This window comes from Dermacentor silvarum, chromosome 9, assembly GCF_013339745.2.
Source record: "Dermacentor silvarum isolate Dsil-2018 chromosome 9, BIME_Dsil_1.4, whole genome shotgun sequence".
NCBI lineage: Eukaryota > Metazoa > Arthropoda > Arachnida > Ixodida > Ixodidae > Dermacentor > Dermacentor silvarum.
The window spans coordinates 13,524,219-13,532,860 of NC_051162.1; the positions used below are offsets into that span (position 1 = coordinate 13,524,219).

The 8,642-nt window shown below is 40.4% G+C and overlaps 1 long non-coding RNA gene across 1 annotated transcript; it reads right to left on the reverse strand.

Annotated features, from left to right (window-relative positions):
• Positions 1-318: 318 nt before the first annotated feature.
• On the reverse strand, positions 319-8,187 carry LOC125940177 (uncharacterized). The gene is made up of 3 exons (XR_007463409.1): positions 7,917-8,187; positions 2,774-2,875; positions 319-389 (listed from the first exon to the last, which is right to left on the reverse strand). It is a non-coding gene; the product is annotated as an uncharacterized LOC125940177 (long non-coding RNA).
• Between the last annotated feature and the right edge of the window lie 455 nt (positions 8,188-8,642).

Consider the following 8,642-nt stretch of genomic DNA (forward strand, 5'->3'; position numbering starts at 1 on the left):
GAGGTATGTCTTTCTGTTTAACGCTCTGCTGTCATCTAGACGTTTATGCCAATTGCAAAAATGTTCATCGGTTGGATATGTACTGCGAAAAAACGACTTGGGCCAGACAGGCCCAAGTCGTTTTTTGCAGTACATATCCAACTGTCACGCCTCATTTGCATGTCTGTGTCGGTATGGTCCACCAAATTGCGTGACTCACTTGCAGTGGATCGTACATCTGTTAAAAGATCCCACAACGCTTGGCATATATACTTGCAGATTTATTTCTTAAAATGTTTGTTAAAACATTTTACATCCATCCATCCAAGTTTTACATCTATCCATCCATCCATCCAGTGGCCTTTCGGGTTCAGCATCAAGAGCGCAGCATTATGGTAGCACTATGGTACCTGAAAAATGGAATGCAATAGTACCATGATCAGTAAAAACAATAGTACGTATTCAGTTCGCACAAAATTACACAATAAAACTATGTAGACATAAAAAAATGGTGACTGACAACAAGACTACAAAACAAACAACCAAATTCATATTAGGGTAAGCTGTTCCAAACCGCATTTCTCTGTCACCAATATCATATGGACTATATGCACTTCTAGACTTATAAAGAGAAGTCACCGGGTTTCTTAACGTGGGCTGCTCTTTTTGTTTTTTGTTAGCACTTCTTTTACAAAGGTATGTATTCTCATCTTTGGTGTGCACTCGGATCAAGTTTCAGTGGTCTGCCAGATGTCCCTCAGGTTTATTATTTGTAAGTTCAAATTCAGGCATGGTATATTTGTGCTTCAGGTCATGTTTGTGTGAACATAACCTGAAAGTTAGAAACGAATCTAGGGAAGACTTCACATATCGCTGTAGCTGGGGTGGCAGCACATCATATTTGGTCTGATTATACAAAAATAAAATTTTATTTTATTTATTTATCATTACCCTCACAGCCAAAGGCACAAAAAAAGAGGGGAGTGGCAAGGATGGCTGACCGGGCGTGTTGGTAAAGTTGCATTTTTGGTTAACAGCGCGACAATCTACATGATCTACATGGCCTGTCACTTCTCTCGCTTCCATGTAGATTGCCGTGCTGTTAACCAAAGAGGGGAGTGGGTTACAGCAAATGAAAAGAAATATGAAGATAGTAAAGTGGTAAATACAAAATGCACTTAGGTTACAAACATATAGTAAAAGATGCTTCAATTACAGAATGTTAGCTAAAGCTGCTCGAAATCTTCGGTCATCATGAATGAATAAGACTTCAGCAGGAAGGTAGTTCCATTGCGTGGATGACAGAAGAAAAAATGACTGCAAAAAAGTTTTAGTGTGACATGATTCGAGACCAACCTTATACTGGTGGTTGATTCGAGGTTATGCTTATTGTGGCTGAAAAATGAGGTCGTTGTGCAGTACTGAATGATGGTATAGCATGTGAAAAAGAACTAAACATGCGATTTTACGACGAAAAGAAAGTGAAGTAAGTGCAAGGTTGGTTTTCATGGCAGACACACTTGCAGTTCTATTATAATTACATAAGCTGAAACGAACTATTATTTTCATCGAGTTCGTATAAATTAATTATTTTGTCAATGACAGGATCCCAAACAGCGCATGCATATTCTAGTTTTGGAGGTATAAAGGTATAAGAAGCATTTTTTAGGGATGAAGGGGCGGTTGAAAAGTTACGACGTGGATAGCTAAGCAAGCGGTTAGCATTGCTAATTACGTAGTTGGTATGAACATTCCAAGTTAGCAGAGGTACACCTAGGGATTTATAAAAGTTAACCAATTCCAAGGGAACATTATTTAGGTAATATGTATGCATGCTGTTGGGATACACGCATCAATTTACATTTGCAAATGTTTAGTTTCATTAACCCATGTTTGCACCAGTTGCCTACAGTAGTTAGACCAGACAAAAGATGGTTAGGATCCTCTGAATTAGATATGTCATGAAAGATAACACAATTGTCAGCAAATAAGCGAATGATAGTAAGGAAGGGAGGTCATTATTATAAATGAGAAAGAAAACAGGTCCAAACAATGAACCTTGTGGTACAATACATAAAAGTCAGTTCCCATGTTGTAGCTAATTCAGTTTGCAGAACCCACACAAATTGTCATATAAAAACTACTCTTTTGGCAACACAGAGCCATGAGTCTGTATGCACGCCTACATTTAGCCAGATTAAAACTATAACGCACTATCTCATTGGAGACCCATACGGGTATAAATAGTAAAGGTTAAATACTCACGTTTATGCATAGTTATGCATTTGTTTTTTACCTTAATTCACCTCTGTGGATGTTTATTGTAGCAACCCGCCATGGCAGCCCAGTGGCTGTCATTGCATTGCCAAGCTCAAGAGATTAATACCAGCCTGGCCAGCTGCACTTTGATGAGGACAAAGTGCAAAACATTCATGCACTTAATTTTACGTGGCTGGCGAAAACCCCAGGTGGTCAAAATTATTTCAGAGTCCTCCACTACAGTATACCTCATTATCAGATTGCAATTATGCCATGTAATAATCCAAAATTCAATTTCGTTTATTTCAGTTTCTTTTGGTGACTGGATAAAACCTTCATTTACAAAACATGACTAAATTTTTGTACCACTAGAACAGTGCGATTTGTTCCACACTATAAAGGTATCATTGATTACACACCAGACAAAACATATTTCCCTTCACTTCACTTGCCTGTTGCAATCATGTTGGAGAGGAATAAAAAACAAATGAAAGGTCGAAAAGCTCTAGGGAGATTAATTGCACCAACAACTTACCACGTTAAAACTCAGATGGCTTTGATGAGCCTCGGCAGTCTTGGCACGATGTCGCAATTGAACCCTTTGCCCCGCCTTTTTTGATGGGTTTGCCCAAAGTACCTGAAAAAAAAACAGAGGAAGACGGAATATATCTGCATTAACCGTGATAGTCAAGCACTCTGGCTTCACATCTGTAAAGCCATGGACGCATGAACTGCACTACGTCATGTAAAATTCAGTGTGCTCAAGTGAAGGGACTACAAACACGGCCGTTCATCATAACCTGTTGCAGACAATGCAAACCAATCTGTGTGCTTAAGTAGGTGTTTTTTCTATGTTCTAGTGCCAATAATATGTTTTATAAACGTAACATCATAACAATTCCAGTGCACAATGTGATTTCTTTCAGTAGCAAGTAATGGTAAGGGAAATTAACTAAACTGATCTCAGGAAGGCTCATTGGTCAGAAAGCGTTATGAAATTGCTGATCAATTAGACATGAAATTAGGAGATGAGGTCGAAATGCTACTGCAACTTTACTGATTACGCTATTTACAATCTTAATTTCCACCCTAGAACACAGGATGACAAGCTTACAGCTTCCAATGCTTTTGAGCAGTTTTCAATAAAGCACTATATAATTGATAATTAGACACCTTTACAATTAAGTGCTTGTGGAAATGTTTACCAGTATTCCCACTGTTTCCATAATGACACGAGAAAATGAGTGAGAATCCCATTTTTTAGACACAACCATGTGCAAACAACAAGTTATAAAGAGGAAAGCAGATGGTAAATTATTTCTTGCTTTATATGCAGAAATTACAAGATAAAGGCAAATGAAAGTGAACGAAAAACTTCTCACCTCTGGGTTCTCCCACTGGTGACAAGTTGTTTTTTGTACATTTTCAATCAATTATTTTTCACTCAATCAATCATTTTATTATTATACATTAATACAGTTACAAAGTAATAGTAATACAGAAGGAGGTCCCAAAGTAAAAACTGTCAGGGGGACCTCCTGTTAGTACATGAATAAAAATGTAGAGCATACGATTAGCTCTTGCTTTAAAGGATGTAAAGGATTCATTTTCCTTTACTTCCTAATTACTACACTTCAATACAAAACTCCAAATAAAGCCCTATATGTTTTCCTCGGCTTCATGTTATTGTCTTACACGAATGGGCTCCCGGTATATTAAGCAATTAATATTATCTCATTATATTATCTCATTCATTTATAGTGAGGGTCTCGACATGGGCAAGTTTGATACCTTAACGTAGTGTATGAGTTTGTCTGAAGCTCACTTCTATATAGTTCACGTACTGCATGATGCCGTCAGGAAAAAAAAAAGATTCATGCCATCAGGAAAAAAAAAGGATTTACATTCTGCACCATGCACATAAGTGGCACTGCTTAACACTCCCAGGGTTATATCTTGTACACATGCATTGATATCCAAGTGGACGGGGGAGTAGCCGCCGTGGCAGAACTGCTAGTGCATCATACACGTACTGCCGACGTTGTGGGTTCAACTCAAAGTAGCGGGAAGTTGTTTTAAGACTACTTTCATATGCATTTATCTTTGTCTTAACTGGTGGTCCGCGGCTATTCTGAAGTTCGAATGACTGTTTCAGGAGTTGTTTGAGTTTTTATCTGACTGGCAGTGGACAGCATTCATCATAAATCATAACAGCAAGTGCTACCCCCTGATAAAATTACAGTGGGTTTAAGAAGCAAAAATGACTGCTTCACCTTTGTATCCTGGCATACAGTGCTTTGCTGTGTGTCACTGTTATATGCTTCAAGCAACGCCAAATATATAATGCCTAAGAATGCTGTGCATTGCTCCGTAGACTAAACAGAAGTTACCATATTAACGGCTTCAAAATTATTCGTGAATGTTACAATTATTTCCAGTGGTAAAAACATTTTATAAACACATGACAGAATGCACAAATTTTGGCACAAATTGTATGAGTGTAGTTTACTTCTACAGTTGCATATGTTTCAGTTTCAAGCAGAAAATGTGAGCACTGAACATTTTTAAGCATAGCGAAATCATGTTTTATTGAATTTAAGAATGCTGTGTTTTACTTTAGTTTCCTAAACAAAAACCGTTATTCTGTAGCATTAGTGCCATTTTCATAACCCAAAAATTTTCATGTAGGTTGTGTAAACCTTGAATGGTAGAACAAAACAAAGCCACTGAACTTGTGCAGTGTGTGCAGGTGATTTGGAAAAACTCACTTTTGTCATAATCTGGAAAGTTGGCTGAACTTTTATTGCGATAGCAATTATATGGACACTTCAACCGGATTTCTGCCGTCGGCGCCGCCGTCGCCGTGAGGTTCCGTATAGATTCCAAGGGCAATAAAATCGTCGCCGCGCGCCGTATGCGCGAGCGAAAGCGCGCGGGGGACGCGCGCTATCACGGAGAGCGAACGCTCGGCGGAAAGCAAACGCGACCGTCGCGTGGGGGTATGGGAGGGGGGGCGGCGCTGTGCTCCGGCACCAAAGGCGTATCTTGCCACTCAATCTCCCACGCGAAAGCAACAAAGCGGGAAGGGGAGGGGATGGGGGGGGGGGCAGCTTCTGCTCTGCCAACAACTTCTCCTTCGCAGTTTGCCCGGTGGTGTCCGTCGCCCGCACCGTCTCTTATCTCCACACGGCTCTGGTTTCCGTTCAAGCGATAGACCGCGCGAACCTGCGCTTGCTGCCAGCGTTTTGACAGTCGTTGGCTGCGGTCATTCAGTGTGATCTTTTCATGTTTGCTTGTGCGCGCTGACACCACGATTGTTCATTCAGTTAGTAAGCCAATGTGTCCAAGTTTATGCAGCCGATAAAACTGTCCCTACTCCGAATAGCTCTCTACTAATTTGCTATCGCAATCGATGCTTCGCCTTTCGGGCGAAACGGCGACATTTTTTATGACTAAGAATGTGAAAATGCACTCGTGCAGCTTTTCGCCTCATGCATGGAATTACTATTTGGCCAATTATTCACCGGTATAACTCTCTTCCAAAAATGTTTCATCGGTTATTACTATAGCAGTTTAAATTTATAAGGAAGAAATAATGCACTTTGATGTAACTTTTCCTGATTGTAAGTTACTACCCAACTTTGTGCTTATAGGGCTGTTACTTCATTAAATACTTTGTTTTAGAATACATAATCACCTTTTCAAAATGTGTTATTAGCAAATTTTAGGTTGTGAGAAATTGAACAGGGAATGTCACCGGAGCCAATGTTTCCACAAGAGGACTTGTCTTCATCCTCTTGTCAAAACGTTGGCTCCAGCAATATTCCCTGTTCAATGATATCGCACTTCAAGCCTCCATCTTCCCCTGAACGTCTTTGTTGTTTAACAAATATTAAAGACAAGTGTACCAGAGAGCTGGAAGAACGCCAACATTATACTAATACATAAGAAGGGAGACGTTAAAGAATTGAAGAATTACAGACCCATTAGCTTGCTTTCAGTATTGTATAAAATATTCACCAAGATAATTTCCAATAGAATCAGGACAACACTTGACTTCAGTCAACCAAGAGAACAGGCTGGCTTCAGGAAGGGATATTCTACGATGGACCATATCCATGCCATCAATCAGGTAATCGAGAAATCTGCGGAGTACAATCAACCTCTCTATATGGCTTTCATAGATTATGAAAAGGCATTCGATTCAGTAGAGATATCAGCAGTCATAGAGGCATTGCGTAATCAAGGAGTGGAGGAGGCATACGTGAATATCTTAGCAAATATCTACAAGGATTCCACAGCTACCTTGGTTCTCCACAAGAAAAGTAGAAAGATACCTATCAAGAAAGGGGTCAGGCAAGGAGACACAATCTCTCGAATGCTATTCACTGCATGCTTAGAAGAAGTATTCAAGCTCTTAGACTGGGAAGGATTAGGAGTGAGGATCGATGGCGAATATCTCAGCAACCTTCGGTTTGCAGATGACATTGTCCTATTGAGCAACAATGGAGAGGAATTACAACAAATGATTGAGGACCTTCATCGAGAAAGTGCAAGAATTGGGTTGAAGATGAATATGGAGAAGACAAAGATAATGTTCAATAGCCTGGCAAGGGAACAAGAATTCAGGATCGCCAGTCAGCCTCTAGAGTCTGTAAAGGAATATGTTTATCTAGGTCAATTACTCACAGGGGACCCTGATCATGAGAAAGTAATTTACAGAAGAATAAAATTGGGTTGGAGTGCATACGGAAGGCATTGCCAAATCCTGACTGGGAGCTTACCACTGTCGTTGAAAAGAAAAGTGTACAATCATTGCATTCTACCGGTGCTAACATACGGGGCAGAAACTTGGAGGTTAACAAAGAAGCTCGAGAACAAGTTAAGGACCGCACAAAGAGCAATGGAACGAAAAATCTTGGGAGTAACGTTAAGAGACAGGAAGAGAGCGGTGTGGATCAGAGAACAAACGGGGGTAGACGATATTCTAGTTGACATTAAGCGGAAGAAATGGAGCTAGGCAGGCCATGTAATGCGTAGGATGGATAACCGGTGGACCATTAGGGTTACAGAATGGATACCAAGAGAAGGGAAGCGCAGTCGAGGACGGCAGAAAGTCAGGTGGGAAGATGAGGTTAGGAAATTCGCAGGCGCTAGTTGGAATACGCAAGCGCAAGACAGGGGTAATTGGAGATCGCAGGGAGAGGCCTTCGTCCTGCAGTGGACATAAATATAGGCTGATGATGATGATGATGATGAAAGAAGAAATCAAGTGAAACCCAACCTATATGACGAGGCTGTATTCTAAAAGCGATATGGCTCTCTTTGTTGTCAATGGCAAGAACACTCCACCACAGGAATAAACTTCATGAATTGTGAGCTGATGCATCACATTCACAAGTGCTGCCTAGCGGTGTTTTGTGCTGTCATACAGAACTCACTAGCTATATCAATGCATGAAATAGAAAATGAGACCTCAATGGTTCACATTGCACTACACAACCAGACAAGAACAATACTTGGAAGCTGCCTACAGGTGAACTTCCTGTTGCCTGCAGTACTTGGTCATAATACTGATTTTAATTAACGGTCATTACTTAAAGAGAATTGGTCATTTTGATTGAAATGCGAACATTTGTAAAGAGCAGCTTTGATATTGCACTATTGCGCTTATTTACCTCTGCAAAAACTCCATCGTGAGAGGGTAGCTAGGAGGACATGCGATGTTGGACACAAAGAAGGCACCAAGGAGCAAGCCCATGCCCTTCTCAATGCTGCTGGTAGTGATGAACTCGGCTCCGTCAACAGCAAGGACAACTCTATGGACGTCTCTCATGCTTTAGCCTGCATGGAAGCAAAATTATTTCCTGTTAAAACAGTGATGCAACTTTTTTAGGAAAACGCTGATGTATGCATTGAAGCACAAGGTTCACGGAATGCCCATGCATTTCGTCGGACACTTTGAAAATTAATATCTCGAAACTGGTTCGGTCCTGAGAATTCATTCGAAGTGGATACGCCTTGCGGACTCGGCAGCTATAATTCGCAAATTGAAAAATGTGCCGTAAAATATTTAATTAAAGTTAGTAAGTGTAGTTGTGTTAATTATTCAATTAGGCGTTTTGATTTCTCGTGAAAGTAATGGCGCCTCATCGAGTAGTTTAGATCAAGGATAATAATTGTGCTACCTGCCACAGGCAATTTTTTAAAGATTGGTGCAGCTAAAATGAAACGCCCTGTAGATTTCATCTTCATAAGTGATGCAAAAAGTGACACAAGTGGCTCAAAAACTTGCATAAAAACAGTGCCCTCAGACATGCTGAGTGCAGGCCTTGGTCAACAGAGCTTCAAAGCTGCAGTAACACCCGTGTTCACTCTGTTTCAGATGGATGCAGATAGCTTCC